Below are 23,819 nucleotides of genomic sequence, written 5' to 3' on the forward strand. Positions count from 1 at the left end.
GAAAGGACTGTAAAAGAACACTATAAGCAATTGTATGCCAACAAATTGAATTGCCTAAATGAAATGGACAGACTCCTATAAACACACAAATTACCTAACCAGACTCATTATGAAATGTTCATGAAAATCTCAACAGACCTATAACAAGTAGAGATTGAATCAGTAATCAAATATCTGCTAACAAAGAAAAGTCCAGGACCAGATGGCTCCACTGTAAATTTTACCAAACATTTAAAGAAAAACTCAGCAATCTTTCTCGAACTCTTCCAGAAAATAAAAAAGGAGAGAACACTTCCTAACTCATTCAGTGAACCTAGCATTACCCTGATACCAAAACCATACAAGGACTTCACAAGAGAAAAAAAACAACTACAGACCAATATCCCTTATGAATATTGATTTTTAAACACTCAATAAAATATTAACAAAATAAATCCAAGAGCATATTAAAAGGATTATGTACCACATAACCAAGTGGGATTTATACCAGAAAAGCAACAGTGGTTCAACATAAGAAAATCAATCAGTATAGTACATCTCATCAATAGAACAAAGGAAATAAGCCAAAGGATCATCTAAATTGATATAAAAATGCATTTGAAAAAATTTAACACACTTTCATGATAAAAACATTCATAAAACTAGGAACATAAGAGAACTTCCTCAACATGATAAAGGACGTTTACTAAAAACCCAAGCTAATATTATACTCAATAGTGAAAAATCAAACTATTTCCCTCTAAGACTAAAAACAAGACAAAGATGATCACTTTTAATTTTTCAGTTCAGTATTATACTGGTAATCCTAGCCAAAGCAATAAGAAAAGGGTAAGAAACAAAAGGCATCTCAAATGGAAAGGAAGAATTTAAATTATCTCCATTTGCAGATAACATAGTCCTATATACAGAAAAACCCCCCAAATCCACAATACAGTTAATAAACCTCACAAGGGAACTCAGCAAAGTTGCAGGGTATAAGATCAATACGCAAGAGCCAGTTGTATTTCTGTACACATGCAATGAACAGTCTGCAAAGGAAATTAAGAAAGCAATTCAATATGTAATAGCATTTAAAAGAATAAAATACACAGCAATAAACTTAACCAAGGTGGGGAAAGGCCTGTACACTGAAAACTACAGAGTATTGCTGAAATAAATTAAAGAAAACCTCCATAAATGGAAAGACATCCCTTGTTCATGGACAGACAATATTGTTAAGATGTCAATATTACTTGAAGTGGTCTGCAGAGTCAATGCAATCCCTATAAAATTCCAACAGCCTTTTTTGCAGAAATGAAAATGATGATCCTCAAATTCCTGTGAAATTGCAACGGGCCCTGAAAGGCCAAAACAACCTTGAAAAAGAACAAAGCTGGATGGCTCATCCTTCCTGTGTTTTTACACACTGAGCCTGTAAGAATTATCAATTTATTGCAATCAAGCTTGACGTGAGGAAACCAGCAAAGATCTTGAAGCTTTCTCATTACCAAAAGACTACAAATATTCTTGTAGACAAGCGAGTTACAGAAAATGCAGTTTCCCTAGACAAGTTATTAGTTTGTATAGCCCCAAAACTGTTACATTCCACAGGAGATTAAGTATTTGAAATTAAATATTTACAATCCAGATGACACAAAATGGCACAAAATGGAATTTCTAGGGAATAAATTCTCCAAGTCATGAGGATAAGATCTAGAATGGGTATTAATGTCAACACAAAAGGACTTTGACCCAACTTGGGTTAAGATTTACTTTCTTACAGATTCAATGCAATTGCTGTCAAAATCCCAATGACATTTTTTTGCAGATGTAGAGAAGTCTATCCTAAAATTTATATAGAATGTCAAGGGACGCAGGAGACCCAAAACAATCTCAAAAAAGAACAAAGCTGAAAGTCTCAAACTTCCTCATTTCAGAAATTACTGCAAAGCTACAGTAATTGAAACAGTGCAGTACTGGCAAAAAGACCAGTAAAACAGTGGAAGACAATGGACAGCCCAGAAATAAACCCTCACATGTGGAGCCAAATGAGTTTCAACAAGGGTGCCAAGACCACTAAGCAGGTGCAAGAACAGTCTTTTCAACAAATGGTGTTGAGAAAACTGGATATCCACAAATGAAAGAATGACACTGGACCCTAAAATATATTACACACAAAAATTAATTCCAAATGGATCAAAGACCTAACTGAAAGAGTTAAAACTATAAAAACTCTTAGGAGAAAGCACAAGGGATATTTTCATGATTTTTAATTTGGAAGTGATTTCTGTATATGACACCAAAAGCACAGGCAACAAATGGGGAAAAAAAAGTAAACTAGACTACATCACAATTTAAAACTTCTGTGCATCGAGAGACACAATCAACAGAGCGAAAAGGCAACCCCTGGATTGGAAGAAAATATTTGGAAATTATATATCTGCTAAGGAGTTAATACCCAGAATATATAAAGAACTCTTACAACTCAGTAACAACAACAAAAAACAACCCTTTAAAAATGGGCCAAAGACTTGAATAGACGTTTCCCCAAAGAAGATACATAAGTGGCCAAAAACCACATGTAAAGGTGTTCAGTGTTACTGATTATTAGGTGAATGCAAATCAGAACCACAATGAGATACCACCTCATACCCATTAGGATGGCTACCATCACAAAAACAGAAAATAAGTCATGTTGGCGAGGATGCAGAGAAATTGGAATACTTGTGCACCGTTGATGGGAATGTAAAGTGATACAGCTGCTGTAGAAAATAGTATGGTGGTTTCTCAAAAAAAAAAAAACACTTAGAATCAGCATATGATTCAGCAATTCCATTTTTGTGTATGTACCTAAAAGAATTGAAAGCAGAGATTCAAACAGATTTCTGTGCACTCATGTTTATAACAACATTATTCACAACAGTCAGAAGCTGAAAGAAACCCAACTGTCCATCAGTGGATGAATGGATAAACAAAATGTGATATTATATGTATAACGGGACATCATTCAGCCATAAAAAGGAACAAAATTCTGACACAGGCTACAACATAGATAAGCTTTGATGACATTTTTGTAAGTAAAATAAGTCAGCCCCAAAATGACTGATGTTACATGATTCCAGTTATATGAAGTAGCTGATGTAGTCAGATTCATGGAGACAGTAGAATGGTGATCACCAGAGCCTGAGGGCAGGCGAGAATGGAGAATTACTGTTTAACGGGGACAGAGTTTCAGTTTTACGAGATGGAGAGTTGTAGATGTGGATGGTGGTGATGGTGCACAACTATGTGAATGTATCTAATGTGAGCAAACTGTACAGTCAAAAATAGTTAAGATGATGGATTTTAGGCAGGAGGGTATATATAGCTCAGAGGCAGAGTGCGTGCTTAGCAAGCATGAGGTTCTGGCTTCAACCCCTAGTACCTCCATTAAAAATAAATAAATAAACCTAATTGCCTTCCCCCCGTAAATAAATAAATTTCATGTTATGTATATTTCACCACAATTTTAAAAAACCCAAAGATGTACATTCTTGGGATCTTTACATGCTCTACAAGTGTTTGCAAACTTTATCCTTGATTTCTTTTCCTACCTGAGTCAACAATCCTTATCTTCCCAAGTTTCTTGCTAATAAATGCTAATAAAAGGCTCTCAATCTCTGGTATATGCTTGATTTTTTTTTTGAGCCAGGTAAATATAAGTTTATGGAACTTATTGAACATGTGACTTGTTGAATCAAAGAATGTACGGTTTACAGTTTCGATTACATAGTATTTCTGGATAAACTCAGCAAACTTCATAATGAATGAAGTAGTGCTGAAAAGCGTTCTCTTTAAGAATCAAACAAGACAGATACCTGCTCGCTCTGCTTCTGTTCAGCGCTGTTGAAGCCCTTGCACTAAAGAAAAAGCAATACAAAGAATACTGTTGTAAAAGAAAAGACGAATTATCCCTATTGACAGCTGTGATGGTGCGCTTCAAAATGACCCCCAAAATACACAGACAAAGTGTTAAAATTAAGGTGAAAACTTGTCAAAGTTGCGAGATTTAAGATCAATATGCAAAACTCAATAATTAAATTTATATGTATATAATAATAATATATAGGAAATACAATTTGTTAAAAACACTTATAATAGCAATTAAGAAAAAGTTACCTAGTACAATTGTCACTGAAGTTGATCTTCACCCTCTGTTTTTGGCCCAAATTTGCTACTTGGTGTTGGCTTTGGATGTGAGAAGGTCAGATGTCTACTTTCATGTCATTTCTTGGATACCTGAACCTGTGTGTGACCACAAGGCCATGCAGGTTACCATTAGCAATACAGACAAAGCATGCTGTTAGATTTTATTGCTAATATCTGTCTTTAATTTACAAATATAAGTGAGCATTCTGCATATAACTTGGAGGGAAAAATCTTAGGTTCTTCCCATGTTGAAATGTTGGTTGTAATGTAACTGTGTATTTATTACCGCAGGAGTAAAATTCCACAGACATTAATGATGATTATGAAAGTAGTTAATTTTACACAGAAAAACAATGATACGGAGCTTCCAAATAGCTAAATAAATAAGGGAAAAGACTGCAGGTTAATAAGCATATTAAGAGAATGCATTAGTGAGATTGACTTAGGATGAACATTATAACATTTTTGAACTAAGAAATGTTCCTAAAACTTTTGCAATTATACAAGCACAAAGCTAAGGATTAGATCGTGTAATTACTCTAGTTATCATAGAAGTGTTTGGCATACCAGCACTCATTACACTAAACAAAATAATCTTTAACCTGCATTTAATTTTCAGTTACTTAATTTCACTTAAAACATGAGATCTTTGAGGAAAATTATTGTTTGATAATCCTTCACATCTCATGAAGATAAATTTAAAATATATTGTTATGTTTGCCACTTCAAATTTTCTCTAGGAAGAAAAGATCTAGCCAATAAGACATAAAAAACATGAAGATAAAAGTCTTAGAGAAGAAACTGATATTCCTCAAAAACATCTTGCTTTTCCCTGCATCTCATTTGGAAGTGAGGGCACTGCCAGCGGGCCGTTTGTGAGCTGTGGGAGCAGTCTAACAGTTGTTGGCTCTGAGAACTGACTGTTCCTGCATTATAGTATCAAACTTTTTGTACTAAAATTTTATTATAAAATTGAAATATTTTTTCATAACATGAATTTCCTGATAAAATTTTATATTTATGCATGTGTTTCACAGATTTAGTTTTAGTTTACTTTATTAGTTTTCTGAAATCAGATTTTTCCATGGCTTTGGCCAAATATCTGTTTTGGCATTTGGTTATTCAGTATTTGGCAAAAAAATGTATTTGACACACTTCTAGTAACTCTAAATATAATGAAAAAATTATTTGTAAGACCATTATTGAGAAAAAATTATTTGAAGACCATTAAAGAATACCTTAAAGAAATATATTTATGAATAGAAAAACCCAAGTTTATACAGATTTTATTTTCCCCTATTGATATATAGATTCAATGCAATTTTTAATAAAAATCCCTAGAGGTGTTTTTGTGGAACTTGATGAGTTAACTATAAAATTTCTATGGAAAGGCAAAGAACCATGAATAGCCAAGACACTCCTGAAGAGAACACAGTGGGAAACTTGCCAAATAGCAAGACTTATGAAGTTACAGGGATCAATCCAGTGTGGTGGTTCTGGTTCATGGATGGACCAATGGAACAGAAAGAGAGCTCAGAAACAAACCTGCACATATTTGCAGTTTTCAGTGTTTATAGTTTGTGAATATGAATACCTATTGATAACTAGGATAAAAATATGAAATTACCTGAGTCATAAAAAATGGAAATTTAATAGGCACATTAAAAAATATGCCTCAAGGAAAGAAGATGTCTAAATATTAGCCCTCACTTTACCTTACCCCCCACATAATTGGGATTGATTCATGTTATAATGAATTTACCCTCTATGATTACCAGACCAGAAGCAAGTCTCACGTTCACTCTTTAAGGAGTCCTAATAGCTATGTTACCAAAATATTACAGTAAACAGGATTGACTGTCTTCTGCCAGGTGTTTTAAGTGAATGAGCTACCGGTAGGGATTATGAGTTTGTTCGGGCTCACCTTAGCAACAGGACCAGGGCAGGGTTTGATGCTCAAGTTAGGCAAAGCAACCTTTTCAACAAAGAGAGTCGAAGCTTTAAAAACCCCAGACACCTGGCGACTCATCACATCACTCCAGCCCTGTGGGATCTCTGGGAGGTAAATCTCGAGAGAGCACAGAGTTAACTTCTTGGTCTGTGATCCTATTTTTTAAAAACCATCCTTTCCTCTTCTTTACGTGTTCCGCGTGCAGATGGCTCACCCCACTCGGTAGACTGCTTGTCTGCACATGGCTTTGCCACTGCCCTCCTGACAGGCACAGCACTTCTCTCTCTTCCCTCAAGCACCTCTGTTTCTTTTGCACACATTGCAATGTCTAGGGTGGTGTTAGCACTGGGATAGGGTCGACAGAGTTTTGAGGAAGAGGAAGAGTTGGAGGAAAAGACAGAAGTAGGGAAGGAAGGCAGGTGAAGGGGGGTATGTGTTATAAGTGACAGTCTCAAGGCTGCAGGGAAATGGGAGAAGACTTGTGATACAATATTAAATGAGAAAATCAGATTATAAAACAGTACATGCACCATCATTCTATTTTTGTAAGAAACAAACAGTGTGTATGCAGATACACTCTCACACACACACACACACACATGTATTCAGGATTCTACAGAAGGTCACGCCGCACCACAACAATGGTTATTTTTTGTGGTGAGTGATTTCTATTTTCATTTTTGTGTCTACTTGTAATTTCAAATTTTCTAAAATGAACATGTGTCATTTTTATAATTAAAAAATTATTTTTAAATATAAAACCAAATTTTCCACTTCTGGCTGTAAGGGAGTAACAATGTCAGTCTTATCTTTCCACTGAATATTGGACATAATATGTTAAACAAACCATCTGCAAAATAGCCATGGGACATAAAGTTGTCTTTAGATGTTAAACAACAGGCAGTGAAAGACTGTGATCCCTAAGAGAAGGGAACCAGCAGGGATGGGCCCTTCAAGCAGCCTCAATCTTGGCCTGGAGGCACCTCGCTATCTTGGCACAGGTAGGGAAACAGGGACAGGTGGTTTCACGGAGCTGAGGAGGCCGAGGCTGGAGCCTGGGGAGGCTGCGGCAGCTAAAATCTGTGGGGCAGAGCACTGAAGAGGGGGAAGGAAGTCTTGCAGGCAAAGAGCTCAGAAATCTGCATAGGGGTTCTCTTGAGTCTTAAGCTGGAAACCATTTGCTCACGATCAAGGAAAATCTCCTTGGTTTGCAAGAGCAAGTCCCAGGGAAAGGAGAGGAGCCGGGAGCTACAAGCAGAGCAATCTCCAGAGCTCACACAGGGCTAGGAAGTGCTCATATTCCCTACACCCAGACCTGGAGGAATACAGGGGCAATCAGTAACTCCTCAGTAGTGAGACTAAAGCAACTCTGTAGGAAAGCCTAACCTGTCTTAAAAGAGCTTTGAAACAAACCTTAAAAGACAAAGCAGAACTGGAAATAGCTTCCATACTCTTTAAAAGCATACAACAAAATGCAGTATTTACAGTCTAAAGTTCACAATGACTGGCATCACTAATGCAAGAAAGTGTGAAATATGAGCAGACGAAAAATCAGTCAATAGTAACAGACCTAGAAATAATGGAGATTCTTCAGAATGAAAGAGGTCCGGATTTATCCTCGAGAGGGCCACACGTAAGTCCTCACCGAGACTTTCTAATGGTGCACTTTTCCAAGTCCTGAGGCGCGCGTGCAGTGAGAGCGGCACAGAGAGGGACACGGAGAATTTAGAGCCTCTTTCACAACCATGTCAAAGTCAAAAGTTGGGATTTCATCTGAGATTTTTGTACCTCCCTTCCTTTCCCTGTAACGCGGACGTTTCTTTTTTAAATTTCTTAAAGATGCCATCGTAGTGGGAGCATTTAACACTGGACCTACCCTCTTAGGTCTCAAGTGTTCAACCCCGTGCTGTTACCAGTGTTTCTTATGGATTAGGACTGGGAACCGATCAAACCCTCTCTCACTGTGGAAGGCATCCTCTGACACGTGCGTGTGCATTCTGAACAGTCCTCCTGGTGGCTGGCTGGGGGGTTGCTGTGGAAGGAGAGAGGCAGAGAAATGGGGGGCTGCCCCAGGACCCTGACTGGCTGCCCACCCCCGTGGGTTACAGGCACCTGAGACGCAAGTCTCCTGGCAGCTCCACAGGCCCTGATCCACGCCAGACATGCTCTGCCCAGGTGTCAGGTGACCAGCAGCCCTGGGCTCTGCTGCAGACGGGAGGACCAACAAAGCCCACCTCTTGGGGCAGGCGTGGCCATGTGAGGCACCTGCCTGGGGCTCTGGCCAACCTCACCTGGCACCTGTCCTCACATACGTGAGCAGGGAAGGAAGACGCTGGGAGACTGCACTGGAGAGGTGGCAGGGACGGTGCTCTGGCCCTGACCCTGTTACGGGAGAGTAGGGGCTGGGTGAAAGACTCTGGGGCCAGGACGCAGGGACCCCAGGGGATACAGCCAAGAGGAGGTGGGACGGGCTGTCCACGTAAAACACAAGGTGGTACAAAGAGAGGGACACTGTGATCTGTCTCAATAATTTTTATATCACCAGAAATTGACACATTGTAACTGACTATACTTCAATTAAAAAAATAATAATTTTATACTGATTTCATGTTGAAATGATATCGTAGATATAGTATTTAAATATTATTAGAGTGAATTTTACCTGCTTCTTTTGACTTCCTAAATGTGGACACGCGGACATTTTGGGAGCCCGGAGAACAGGCACCCGTCTGCGTCCACGCACCAGGCTGCACCAGAGGATGTAGGCTGACTGGTGATTAAAAGCTGCAGCAGCCTGGGCAGCCCTGGGCCCTGTGCCAGGTGTGCCCAGGTGACTGTGAGCCAGGTGACCCGAGAACATCCCCTGGGGCCTGTCAGGTGGAAAGTGAGGTGGATCAGCCTGCTCGGGTGACACAATCTCTGAAAAGATCCTGAACCTGGCGAGATTTAATAAAGGGACACAGGCCAGTTTCCACACAGAGTTGGCCCAGACAGCACAGACGTGGGGAGGACGGCGCAGCTCCTGCGACAGGTAAGAACCTGGGGCTCGAGGTGCAGCAGCCGAAGTATCATATTTGCGGCTCTTTCCCTCCTTCGACCACCAGTTGCTGGGCGCCTGCCTGTGCCTGGGGGTCAGGGGTGACGGGCCTGGGCCTGGCTCTCAGCAAAGACGGCACATGGAGGTGGGTAAGGAAAGTGGTGCAGGAGGGGACAGAGAGGGAGGACGGGTTGGGGTGGCTCTGAGCTGGGGGGAAGCTGTGGGATCAGCTGGGGCTGAGGGAGGGGGAGAGGCTGGGAAGGGAGCTCCCAGGAGTGGGGGACGCCCTCTGTTCTAAGGGTGGTGACTTATGTAGGTGGAGGTCAGGCTGGCCCAGAGCAATCCTCAGGAATTGGTGTTTCTCCAAAAACCCAATCCAAAAGTGGCAAAAGACCTAAACAAGCAATTCTCCAGTGAAGACATACAAGTGGCCAATAGACACAAGAAAAAATGCTCAGTATCGCTAATTAACAGAGAAATGCAAATCAAAACTACATTGAGGTATCATCTCACATCAGACAGAATGGCCATCATTGAAAAGTCCATGAATGATAAATGCTGAAGAGGGTGTGGAGAAATGGGAACCCTCCTACTCTGCTGGTGGGAATGCAGTTTGGTGCAGACATTGTGGAAAACAGTATGGAGATTCCTCAACAAACTCAAAGTAGACTTACTTTATGATCCAGCAACCCCACTCTGGGGCATATATCTGGAGGGAACTCCAATTAGTAAAAATACATGTACCCAAATATTCACAGCAGCACTATTTACAATAGCTAAGACATGGAAACAACCTAAATGTCCATCGACAGATGACTGATTAAAGAAGTTGTGGTATATTTATACAGTGGAATACTACTCAGCCATAAAAAAGAATAGAATAGTCTTTTGCAGCAACATGGATGGACCTAGAGATCATCATCGTAAGTGAAGTAAGGCAAAAAGAGAAAGAAAAATACCATATGATACTACTCATATATGGAATCTAAAAAAAGAAAAAAAGAGGACACTAATGAACTCATCTACAAAACACAAACAGACTCGCAGGCATAGTAAACAATTTTATGGTTACCTGGGAAAGGGGGTGGGAAGGGATATATTTGGAAGTTTGAGATTTGCTAATATTAACCACTATATATAAAAATAGATTTAGAAAAAACAGATTTTTTCCGTAGAGCACAGAGAACTATATTCAATATAATAACCTTTAATGAAAAAGAATATGATAACGAATATATGTACATATATGCATGACTGGGATGTTGTGCTGCACACCAGAAACTGACACATTGTACCTGACTGTACTTTAATTAAAAATAAATAAAACAATAATAAAAAAGAATTACTCTTAAATAAGAGCCAACCTCTTAGAGACTCACATGTGAATTTTCTCCAAAAAGAAGTTAAGAACTTGTAATGTTCTATTTTCAAAATTCAGATCATTTCCAAATGCTTGTAAAAGAAAAGAAACCTCTTTTCTATCATACCTAATAAAATAAAGCTAATTCACTAAGACTTTAACAACAACAACAAAGAGTCTGTGTTTCTGTGAAGTGGGAGGCGGACGGAGGCCGAGGGCAGGGGTTGTGTGAGCTCTCCCGGGCGGCACCCAAGGGGCCTGCATCCCCACCGGGCAGGAGGCCCCTCGAGGCCCCTCACACTCGGTCTCTGTGACCTCAGGCGCTGGCTTGCAAGTCCACCCCACCGCAGGCCCAGCAGCGGGCGTCCCTGTGCGTCAGAGGTGACCACAGTGGGGCCGGGGGGACTTCTCCAGGCAGCAGGGTCCTGGGGACCCTGGGGACCTAAGGCCCTGGATCCTGCCCCAGCGCCTCAGAAGGGACCAGAGGAGGGACTTACAGCAGAGGCTGAGACCGAGGCGGGCCCAGCCAGGCCAGTGGTGCGTCTGTGGCCAGAGGCTGGCCTCTTGTGGTGGCTGCGCCCAGCTGGAAGCATTTGGCTGCTTTGATGGGGGAGGGCAGCTGCAGGCGAAGCAACGGAAAGTACACGACTTTCACACCCTGCACCTGTGGCCGAGGCGGCCGAGGACTCGGGCATCGACATGGCTGGAGGCATGTATGTGTGATTTGGGTGGTTACCTTGGTGGACAAAAGCCCATCTGTCATCCCTTAATTTCAGAAGATTGCTTTTTCCTCTGGGACCTAATTATTCATTTTTTTGGAAGTAAAACAGGGACTGCCTGACATCATGAGGATTTGAGATACTGAAGTATGGAGGATGGAGGGGAAAAATGAATGGAGCTGTCGCTAAGTGGAGGAGTTACTGTTGCCCAGGTGGCGAGGCCAGTGAGGAGGAGGGAGGTGGCTTCTTTGACCTAAAGCAGAAGGCAGAGCCCCAGGTGCCCCAATCAGGCAGGAAGGGAGGGAGGGGGAGGGAGAGGGGGAGGGGATAGAAGGGGAACCAGCCCCCTGCCTCCAGCCGGCCCACCTCAAACTTCACTGAGCTGGCCGATCACCTGGAGACCTGGCTAAACTGCAGATTCTTACCTGGCAGCTGGGGTGGGGCCTGAGAGTCTGCACGTCTGACAACCCATCTTTAGATGTTTGCTGGGGGCCCAAATCTAAACGATGCACCTGCCTGGGCAGATGGCGGGGGTGGCCCAACAACGGGTACATTTCTTATCCACATGGGGCTCCCACATAAGCAAGTCTGAAGGTGGAGAGGAATAAAAATTAACTAGTCGCACAAACAAATGTAAAAGGTGATTGCACTAATCATGTGAAAGAGCAGCACAGAAAGTAGAGAATTCCCTAGTCAGAGAAGTCAGGGAAGGCTTCCTGTAAGAAGCAACACTTGCAATGAAATCCAAAACCAGCAAAGAGGGTTGCAAGCAGAGGAAACAGCAGTGCAAAGGCCCTGAGGTCAGGGAGCTCAGTGAGCTGAGACACAGAAGACAGGGAGGTTGGGGGTGGGGCATGGAGAACACAGGGAGGCCCTCAGGGCACTAAACAGGGTGGTGACAGCATCATGTTTAGTGCAGGAGGAGGGGGTGCTCAAGGCTCAGCAGCTGGTGGGGCCTCTTGGGACAAGAGCTGCTGAAATGAAACCCACTCACAGCAACTCCTGAGCCTGCAAGGCCCCCACCACGGGGTGGGCCTGAGGTCAGTTAGGGTTGGGGTTAGGGTTAGCGCTGTAAAGGAGGGCGGCAGACACTCCCCGCCCCGTCGCCCTTCCGGCTGCTGCCCTGACACATCTGGACCCCACACCCCAGAGGCTACTGTGTCAGTCGACCCCCCCCCCCCCCCGTGCTGCAACGGCTTTGGATAGCCCACCTGTCACCCCTACCTGCAAGGCGGCCATGGGGACATTTCCAGAGCAGTGATGGCCTCGTCCTCAGGTCCGTGTCCGCCAGTGCCCGCTCGGTGCCCTCAGAGAGCGCGGGAGCATCCAGTGTGGTGAGGGAGCCAGGACTCAGGAAGACCCTCTGCCCAACAGCTCCCGAGGTGCCTCGCACGTGGGCATGAGGCCTGGCGGTTGTGCAGGCAGCTGGTGGGGCTTCAGTTTCCTGCCCACCTGTAACTGGGCCTGTCCCTCTGAAAACCCTGGTGAGGGCTCCAGGAGAGGCATCGGTGGGGCCTGAGGGTGTCTGCCCGGCCCGGGGCGCTCCTGTGGCAGAGGGGGCCAGGCCCAGGCAGTTAGCCTGACCCTCTCACGGCCCTGAAGGATCGGTGCCCTTCCCCTGACTTGGGGGTTTGGTGGGAGGCCCCCCCAGGAGCAGGGCCCGGGCGCACGGACCAGGAGCCCTACTTTCTGACCGCGAGCCGGCCGGGGTTCGGCTCCTCAGAGGAGGGTCCGTGGTCCTGGCCCCAGGTGCCCGGGCCCGTCAGGCCTGCAGAGCTGGGTCCCGGAAACGCACTCAGAGAGCTTCTGGCAGATTCCACCACATCGTCAGTGAGAAGCCCTGGCCTGAAAGCAGCACTCTGCCTCCAGCCTGATTCCAAGGCAGCCGCGGTCAATGCAGACCCAGCGGCAAGCTCCTTCCCGGTGTCCCCGAAGCCAGAAAGCTCGGCCCTGCTCTCTGGGCCCCGCCCGGGGAAGCTCGCTCCTGGGGGGTTTACAAGGCAGGTGCTGAGCCTCCAGCAGCTCCTCTCCAGGCCAAGCAGGCGGCCAGCAAAGCACTCAGCCCGCCAGCCACTTCCGGGGGGCTAGAGGCCAGGGGCGCGCTCCCCCCTAGGAAGGGGCGCCCGTGGAGAAGGCCTCCTGGCACCGGGGCGGACCTGCGGCTGGGCGTCTCAGGGCCGGTTTCTCCCCTCACTGTCCCCCCGACGTTTGTTCCTGTGTTTATCTTCCAGGATGGGCCCGTGGCATTTCCCGAGCGTCCTGTGAAGACGCTGTCAGTGCACCCTCTCGTTGCCTTGACAGGAAGAGGAGGATCGTCTGACTGAGGCTGTGGAACGGCTGAGGCACAGAATGGGGCCCTGCGGCCGGACGGCGTCTCCCTGGGCTGCAGGAGGGGCCCCCAGGCGGAGTTGTGGGTAACACCCCAGATTCCACCTCCAGGGACCCCCAGACCTGCCCACTCCAGTCCAATAGCCGGATGAGGTTCCCGGATCTGCCGGCCCCCTGCCCGTCTCCCCAGTGGGCTCTTCTGCGACCACCTCGCAAATGGCCCACATGCTCGCGGGGAGGCCCCAGCCCGAGTCACGCGCATGCAGACTCCTGTGTGGACACCGAGGGGAGAGAAGACAGACAGAAATGAGTGGGGCCAGAACCCCAGAAACGTAAGCATATTTGTTCTGGGCCTGGGATTTGCCCTGACCGCCTGGCCCAGGTGGCACCCTCTCTCCGCATCAATCCAGAGGCATCATAGCCCCTGGCGGCCGGAGGGCCTCCTGCAGACCAGCCAGCTGCCACACCCTCTGGGAAGCCCCTCCTAGCTGGGAGAAGTGAAGAGCTCTCCTCCTCCCGGGACAGGGCACCCTCCTACACTTGGACCTGCGGGGGCTTCCCTGCCCTTGCCTGGGTCGGGACCAGCCCAGACTTGGCATTGGACTCCTGAGCTGGGTCAAAGGAGCTTCCCAGTCCCCCATGCAGGGATGATGAGTCATTCCTCCTCCATAGCAGGGATGAACCTTCCAGATGCCTCCTAACCACTGACTCAGTGATCGGAAATGCTGTTTTTGGAGTCTCACTGAGGGCTCAGTGCCAGTAAATCAGACCTTCCACTATTGAAATATAATTTGCAGAAACGCTATTTCCCAGCAGGCAGGGCAGGAAGGGAAGGAGCCCACGTGGTGGGATGAGGCCTCTCACACAGGCCCTGTGACCCAGCCTCTCCCAGGGGTCAGTATACGAAGGAGAGTATACGAAGGAGGGTCCACACGGGGAGGGGGCCCAGGTCTGTACGGATCATGGGCTGGGCCTTTCGTGAGCGTCTGAAGGAAGCCATGGGCCAGGCCTGCCGGACTATGGTGAGCAGAGCAGGTGGCCATGGTCAGCCACTGTCCTGAGCACCAGCTCAACACCCCAGGTGACGCCAGCACCCACCTGCCCTGACTCCCTCCTGCTGGGGCAGGTGCACCACCATCTCTCTTCTCCGACTGCTGCTTCACGGGGCTGTGGCTGCAGCTGGGCAGGGAAAGTACTGCTGTCCTGGGAGGAAAGCCAAGGGTCAAGCCCAGGATCTGAGTCCAGTTGAACGGGCTGCACTCAGAAGTCACACTCAGCTGAGGAGCACACACAGTGAGGGTTGTAGCAGCAATCCACAGCCGTGTAACAAATGGGCCTTCCTTAGCAGATCAAAAATCCAGCCAATTATTATCTCCACATCTGGCTTAGGAGTCCCAGTGTGGCTTAGCCAGGGACACCATCTCTGTGACCTGATCTTGGAAGTGACCATCCTGCATAAACATTTCCCATGTTTACTTTCTACTCAGGACTTGGAAGAGTCACTGGTCCAGCCTGTGCGGGGAGCGGGGCTGCAGCACGAGGTGCAGCAGTCAAACCCTGTTCCCCGGCATCAGCACAGACTCTTCACCACACTGAGCGGCTGACTTCCCCAAGCAAATGCTCGGCTAGCGGCTTCCCCATAGGGAAGCACTCAGATCGAGGGGGCTGGCAGCAGCCTTCCTGCTTCAGACAGACAGATGTGCTGAGCCTGGATGGGAGAACAGGCCAACCAGAGTTGGGTGGAGTGGGGCATGGGGGGTGGTGCCTGCTGGGGTCCCCGTGGGGCAGGCAGGGTCCCAGAGTGCTGGGCGGAGGTGGGGGCTGGGCTCCCCACCGTACTAGAACTCGACAGTGGGCCCCACACCCCCAGGCTGCAGGGACAGCCGTGGGTCCCTGGGCCAGCCCCAGGCACTGTGGCCAGCACAGCATGGGGACCCCGCTGGGCTGGGGCCTCAGGGAGAGCTCAGCCCTTCCATGACAGGACGGTACGTTGGGCTGCAGCCCTGTCCCACCCCTGCTCGTCCAGCCTCATTTCGCTGAGGACCAGGGACCATTCCCGCTGAGGCAGGAAGGGTAGGGGTACTGCCAGGCCTCACGATGGGGCATGACCCAGGACAGACCATTAGGAACACAGGCCAGACTCCCTGCCCAGCATGCTCCTGACTTTCTCTGTCTCTGTCTGTCTCAGAGAATTAGTCTGTGTGGGAAGTGGGTTGAAGCTATGGGGCACAGGGCAGGAGGGGTGGCCGGGCCTGGGACTGGGTGGTCCTGGGGGAACAGGTGCTCCTCATGGGGTGGAGAGGGGAGGGGAGGGGGGTAACCTGCTGGGGTTCCCCTCGCTCCTGATCTCAGCATTTTCATGCCATCTCCTTCAATGCTCTCAGATGACCCCACAGGTTGGTTCTATTTCCCTCATTTGTGAGGTGAGTAAAAGGGGGCTCAGAAAGGGTAGGTGACATGCCCAAGGTCACACAGCTATTAAACAAGGAGCAGAACTCGGACCTCCTTGGGACACTTGGGAGCTGGTGGACACCTGAGCCCCCAGAGCTGGGCACAGTCCAGGGCTTGTCCCTTGTAAGAAGGGCTGGGGCACCTGCAGCTTCGCTGTCCCTGCCTCAGCCAAGGAAAGCGGCTCCAGGGCCCGACTCCATGTGCGGCTGTGAGCGCTCCAAGCCTCGAGCGTTCTGGATGGGAGAGCGCAGGCCAGTGCCTTGTAGTGGGTCCTCAGCTCCAAGGGGCATCTGGCCTGAAACCACAGAGACAAAGGGGTCTCGCTTCCCAGACGAGCCCCAGAGACCCTCCAGGGAGGGGGACAGGCCCAAAGCAGTTTCACTCAGTTCAACGCCTTACCCGAAGCAGCTCACTGGAAAATGGGCAGTGCTCTGAACACCGGTCCCCTCACACTTCATCTCCCTCACGCATCCACGCACACATGCATGCACATGTAGATCACACGCGTGCACACGCATACATGCACATGCACAGCTTCACCTACAAAGAAACCGCTTCCGCCCACCACCCACCCGTTGCCTGCACACACTTGCTTTTTATGTCCCCCTCGGGCATTTCTTCGCAGGCTGGCCCTGCTCTGGCCCTGAAAGCCGAGGTGGCTCTGCTGACCTGCGGGGCCCTCAGCAGCCCCCACTGCCTCAGCCCTGCTCTCAGTGGAGCCACTCCTGGCCTTGGGAGGGGGCAGGTCCGTGAGCTGCAGTGCCTATGGTTTTAGACCATCCCAGACCGTCAAGACCTGTGTTGTCCAAGGGTGGCCACTGGCCCTGGGCTGCCGGCGCGGGTGTGAAGCACATCCAGCCTCCAAGGTTGAGTGTGAGCTCACATGGATAATTGTTGATACTTGTTACCCGTCGAAGTGGTGGTGCTTTGCACAAGAAATAAAACACAAGAAAATCGAGGTAGCCTGGCCACTAGGCAACTTAAAGCCACATCAGTTTCTTGCATTACACTTCTGCTGACGGCGGGCCCAGCTATGGGAGGCTGACCTGCTTCTCTCCATGTTGGCGGAAGGACCTGCCCCAGCCGCCTGGGATGCATTTGTGCAGGAAATGGGGGTCCAGGATAGGGTGGTGTGATGCTCATGGCCCTCCCCGCTGACCCCGCACAGGCCCAAAGTGGGCTCTGGTCACAGCCCGTTCAGCCTGTCCCTGGTTCTCAGACTGGAATCGAATCCATCTTTGTCACTGAAAGGAACCTTAGAGGCTCTGAGATGCTGGAGCCAGGCCGTGGGTCCCCCTCCTTTACACAGAGGCCCAGCAGCCTGGAAAGGGGAGGCATCCACTGCCCACTCACTGTCCCCAAAAGCCAGCCCAGGAACCCTCCTCCCTCACCCGGTGTGGGCACCGAGCAGAGCCCTGCGGGCACAGGTACATCGCCAGGAACCTGCCCTGGGCCAGAGGCACAGGGAAGGGAGTGAGTCATTACACCCCCCTCAACACCCCCCACCCCCCGCCCACGTTGCAGAGAGAAGGGCTGCAGCCCTCAGGGTCAGAGGCGCGGCCGAGCCTCCTGCAACGCGCGCGCGGGTCCAGCCGGCCCCATGTGACCTCCACGCCCCGCTCCCCTCCCCTCCCCTCCTGCTGCTGTGCCCATGCTGTGTTCTGAGCTTCCAGAATCATTGCTCCTGCATTTTCATTTGTCAGCTTCTGCTGCAGGACTGAGGCTGGAATCTCCGCACTTGTGTCCTCACTGCTCTCCCGGCTCCACTCACCTTGCAGCGCTGTGTACGCAGCTGCACTCCCTTCCTCTCTTAGAAACCAATTCTCAATCATTTCAGGTTTGCAATAAATTGTGCGACTTATGGAACAAGGGTTTTCTTCCCCCAGAGCTAATGCGTGTGTTCAAAGAGCAGAGAACAACGCAAGTATAACCGTGCACCACAGCAGTTACTTTTTAGTGTTTCGAGGCCGATCTCTTTTCTCCTCATTCTGTATTGTGTACTCAGCTGATTAGCTCTAATGAGCTCCAGAGAGTAACTGGCAAAACATTAGAGGAATTCATCGCCCATAAATGGGGGAAAGATGCTGTCTGTGCTTGGTGGCACACATCCAGGAAACACACCTGATGCTTCTGAGCACAGAGCCTGGATGGAACCAGATGGAATGTGCAGGCTCCTCACCCTAACAGCCGAGCATTTCCCATTATGGAAACTGGAGCCCCTCCCGGCTCCGCGAGGACCTGCTGCAGAGGAAGCAGGCGGTGCCGGCCGGCCGTGGGGCACCTGCTCCAGGCTGTCATTTCTGCTGTCAGAGGCCCAGGTGTTTCAGTCGGGGCATTCCCAAGTTCACCCGCAGCTCAGAGCCCAGCCCCTTGCCCAGGCAGCATTTCATACTGAGAAGGGCGCACCTCACCCCATCCTGCCAACCTTCTCCACACATACATCACTGGTCCCGATCAGAGAGAAAGCCGGGGATTTCATCCACGGATGTAGACAAACGCAGCAATTTAACGTGAGCAGATGTGCACATGCCACGGGATGCAGCGCAGACCCTTCAGTTCCTGAGGTGGGGGGACAGTCGGGGTTCTCGGGTTCAGCTCCTGTGCAACACCCATGGTGTGGAAGAGCACGCTGGCTGGCCCACTGACGAGACGCGCTGGCAGTGAGCGGTGTGTCCCAGAACCCAGTGCCCGCCCACCAGCAGACGCATACACCTGCCCGCAGGTGCAGCCGGCCTCCAAGCTGAGTGTAAGCCTCAGCCGACCCTGACGTGTGTCATTTGAAGCTAAGGGTTTGGGGATGGTCACACGGAAAGTGCAAATCAAAGCGTCACCCATTTCCCCCCAAATTTCCAAGGCCCATGCCATGCATGCAGAACAGTCGACAGATACCTCGCCAAGTCAACAGGTATTCACTGAGCATCGACAGTGCTGCAGGCAGAGTGCCGAGACTGAGCCGGGCTGATCCCCACTATCAGGGAGCATGTTCCCCCATCTTCGTGGGGAGTCCTAGGAAGGAAACTCGTAGGAGTTTAGACTGATGGGTGAATGCGAGTCCATGTTGTCAGCAGAGATTGAGCAACACGCAGAATGGAACAGAGTGCCTAGAAAAGGCTGATCTGCAAAGGGGAGAAGTCTGGAAGTAATGAGGGTGGGGCTCACGACCACGTGATACGAAACTTCCTACGTGGTGAAGAGAACACCTGCACCCTCACCTCAGACCACACAGGCACGAACACGTCAGCCAACCCCAGGGGACCACATAGAAGGAGACTGTCTTTGTGACCCTGGAGGAGGGAGACTTCATAAACAAGATCAAGACACTCAAACCACAAAGGAGATCCATCAGTTTTACTACATAATTAGAAACTGTAAGATAAGATTTGCTAAATAACGTAAAGACAACTGGTAGAGACCTAGAGGAGATGCGTAACAAAGGATGAACAGGTGGAGACAAAGAACACGGAGCCAACCAGGGAGGACGCCCCAGCAGAAAAGGGGGTAGGCTCACAGACCAGCCGCCCCGTCGTGCCTGGCCCCCACCTCCCGCCTGCCCGGCGCTGTGTCATCTGCACTCAGGGCTGAGTCAGCCACCCTGCTCTGGAGGCTCACCCATGATCTGACACCGCACCCACCACCCCCACCCCACCAACTACAACTCGAAGCTCGAACACGGGGTGGAGGGAGCACACATGTCACTCTCATGACACAGATGGGAATATTTATCTTTTAAAAGGATGCACTCTTGAAGAAAATTTTAATTTAAAAAAAATCAAAAGAAAAACCAAACAGTGCCTAAATCTTTATTTTTCATAACCTACATTTTTTCAAATTAGACAGTTTTACACTGAACTGACACAAAAGGACACTTAAATTACCAATAGTTTACACGTAAGCTTGATTCTAGTCTCAATGAAAAGCAGCAGAAAACAAAAGCTCTCGGCCAAGCATCCAGCCCCCCCCCCCCCCCCCGGGAGCTGGGCTCCGGCCCCTCCTCCGGCTGCGATTGTCACTGCTCCCCGCGGACGCTCGCCCGCCCCGCTGCGGCCTCCCCACGGCCACAGCAGCCACCCCGGCACGGCCACAGAAGGCACTCCTGCTGCTGGAGTGACCAGCAGTGATGCCATCACAGGAGGCCTGGTCAGAACAGCAAGACGCTGACTCCTAAAAAGCAACTACGCTGCTTGAAACTCACATCCGGCGAGGCGCCAGGTTCTCACTCTTACACTCCAGGAGGTGCGGCCGTCACACAGCTGAACAGGCGAGAGCGCCGTTGTGACTGCGGTACCTCTGACTCTGCACCTCGAGGCACTGCGGGGGGAGGAAGAGCCACACGGGCAGCTGCGCAGGGCGGGGCAGCTGCGCAGGGCGGAGCCGCCCTCCCAGCTTCCTGCCCTGCACCTTCCGTTCTTTTCTGAGGAGGATCAGAAAAGTGGGGGCCATCGGGCACGCGCCCTGGCTTAATTAGAAAGGATGCTGCAAAAATCACCCCCGAGTGGGGTCTACTCTAGAAGCCAGGACTGCAGAGGGGGCAGTGAAGGCCACGGCCGCCACAGGCCACCTCCGCCCATCCTCCAACGGCAGCAGCACGGGGCCAAGCACAGGCCTCCAGGGCCTCGGGCTCCAAGAGGATGCGGATCCAGGCGGTGACATTCGGGGGTGATGGTGGCTGGCGACATCCACCCCCTCCTCCAGCACAGACTGCAGCGTCAGGGGATCCCAGCACTGGGAGCTGGCCTTTCCGACTCCTTCTACAGCACTCACCAGTTTGGGTGCAGGAGGTCAGTTATTTCTGATCTTTCAGCCAGCAATCTCACAACCACAAAGAAGTAAGGTCCCCCGTTCCTTCCTGGGGCACCGGCAGCACGGTGCCGTGCAGGCCTCGCGCTAGGACAGAGGCGCTGCTCGAGGGAGACGCCGTTTCCTCCGGCGGGCGGGTCGCGCGAGCCGCCTGTGATTCTAAGTAGACTCATTTCTTACTTTCACTTGAGATCCTGCCAGTTTCTCCTTTCTGGATTATACCTCAAAAACCCTTTCAAATTAGCTGTGATTAGTACATATTTACATACTTTTAGGAAGAGCATGAAAACATTCGAAGGTTTTAATAAGACTTTTCATCTCCCTTTCGCAGCAGCAAAGAGGCAGAGTCAGCCCAACACACCAGTACAAGAGAAAAAGAAAAAACCTCAACGAATTAAAATAATGTTCAAACCACAACACTGAGTTTATCTACATCCAGTTCAATAGCAGCATTTATAATATATCAGTTTTTATCAGATTTTTCTCTGTAGGGTACCTTTTTAATACATTCTGATTACTTACAACTGTACAAGCAAACCACACACTCCCAAGTGCACATGTTTAATACAGTATCAACTATTTGCATTTACAGGATTTCTCAACAATCTGAAGAAAGACCAACTGCTTAGGACCTCCAGGTGTCACAGCACCACCGCCACGTCCTGTCCCGCAGCACGCTCACTCAGCAGCCCGAGCGACACAGGGCCCACGCGGCTGAGCAGCGGCAACCACTCGCGCCAACCCAGGGGCCGGTCTCATGAACTCTAAGCTGTCCTATACAAAATTAAGGCAAAGTCATTTTCAAGTTTAAATAAAATTCAAGTCTTTAAATATTGAATGGAAATCATCTTCAAAAAAAAAAAACCTCAGGCTTGTTAAATAACATTTTGTGGAATAAACTGTATGGTTACATTTAGCAGGAAATATTCTTATTTTAACGTCTGCTGCTTAGCACACTTAAAGGAAAAATTTAGGTATTTTAAAACAAAATAACTTATGTTTAACTTTATCAACTGCTAGCTTTAGTGCTTGCGTGTTCTTCTGAGAGCAGCACTTCCAGAAGGGTCTATGAGACCCTCGTCTTGGGAAGAGAGCAGGAACCTGGTCCTCCACAACCACACGGGCACCACGAACACTTTCTCTCACAATTCAGGAATGTTCCGAGCCGCGCGCCGGTGCGGAGGGATGGGGAGGCACCCCGGCAACGGGCCAATGCGGGAGCAGGCTCCACACCCTCCCTGCCAGCTCGCGGGAGTAAGACAACATCAGGGTATCATTTTGCGATAATGTGTCAGTGGGCAACAAAGTTTATGTTCTCATGTAGGTTCCATTCACAATGTGCTTTGGGTTTATCTTACGTAACAGACACTTGAGACTGGAGTGAGAAGCTGGTTACTTGCTGGCAGGACAGGAGGGCTCTCGGGGCGCTCTGCAGGGTCACTCTGCCCAGGAGATCAAAACGGGCTAGACTTAAGAAAATGCTAGAACCCCTGTCAAGATTGTGAATGGATGGACAACTCCAGGCCAGCGTGCGGCGCCTTCTGACCCATCCCACCTCCGGGCTACACTCAGCATTGCCCCGCGCCTCAGTCCCACTGTCCTCAGCCTCATCCGTCGGTCTGGACATCTTAGAGATACGCACTTGCTAACCAGTTATTTTAAAAAATGAAGTAGCATAGTTCTGCTTAATTTAGAAAAACTCACTATATATATAGATTGCATTCATAGTCACACGGAGGTTTAATAAAAAATATCAATTTGTTAGGATAAATGCATTTTCTATCCTGAAAAAAATCAGACTTATGCATCATCTCCAGTTAAGCACCAACCTAAAATAAGATTTATATTAATTAAATCCTGAAAAATAGATTTTTTTCAAGAGGGGGGAATCCGACTCATAGAAGAAAAATAACTTGCAGGCACCTCGGGGGCCTTATCTACACTGCAACCTCCTAATCAGCAGCTCACTCCCACCTCGAGAGGGACAGTGCTTCGTTATGGCGACCCCAGCTCCTCGCAGCCCGCCAGACCTTGGCACTCACTGAGGGGACCTGGGGAGGGTGCTCTGTTCTCTGTGCGGATGCTGCCCTGCGGCTGGGGGCGAGGGCCGGCGCCCCAGTGGCCTCCTCTGGTCTCTGGGTGGTTTCGGGCTGGACTTGGGGGCAGGGGGCTCTCTCTCGGCGAGCTTCCTCTCTTCCTTCCCACAGCCGACAGTGTTTAGCTTCTGCTCTTTTGGGGGCTGCAGTGGGGACGGCGGCGGCTCCCTACTCGTCCTCTGACAGATCTCTGCGTAGCTGGGTTTTCTCAGTTCCTGGGAAGCAGACACAGCTCTGGGGTTACAGGACAGCATGCGAAGGTCAAGGTCACTTGAGGTAAAGGTCAAAGAGGTTCAACTATAACTAAATCTCCACACTCAAAAGTACTGTTACTTTTAAATAAAAAGTTTCCACATTTCAACAGTGAGTTTCCACTGCAGCCCATCTTTCCCTCCAAGATACTCTAGAAATATCTGGTAAAAACAGATAAAACTGGAAAAGGTGTGGGGGTGCTAAGTGCCGACTGAACTCCTTCCAGCCTCTGGCCTTCTGGCGTTTCTGAGCCACATTCCAGCCAGAAAGGAGGCGAAGACACCAGACGCCCAGAGAAACACAGAGGCAGCACGTGCTTCCACGCCAGACACCCTGTGCAGCCCAGTGCAAGCCTCAGGGATGCAAGGCAGGTGAACTGCAACACGGCTCCAGGGCATCTAGCAACGACCACGGGCTGGGGCTCGGGCAAGACTTAAAAAGGTTTAAAAAGTGAGCAGGGCTTGCAGGTAAGTGGAGGATGAAGGCTAAGACAGAAGAGAACATTTAAAGCTACGTCACCTCCACCACCTGCTTATTAACTTAAAAATAACTTTAACTTATGAGAAAACCTAGTGGACAAGAAGTGCTTAACTTCCAAATCCAGATGATTAAAGCCCACCCAACATCAAGCTGAGGACAACACAGATCAGACAGAAAAGAG

Source organism: Camelus dromedarius, chromosome 26 (genome assembly GCF_036321535.1).
Source record: "Camelus dromedarius isolate mCamDro1 chromosome 26, mCamDro1.pat, whole genome shotgun sequence".
Classification (NCBI taxonomy): domain Eukaryota; kingdom Metazoa; phylum Chordata; class Mammalia; order Artiodactyla; family Camelidae; genus Camelus; species Camelus dromedarius.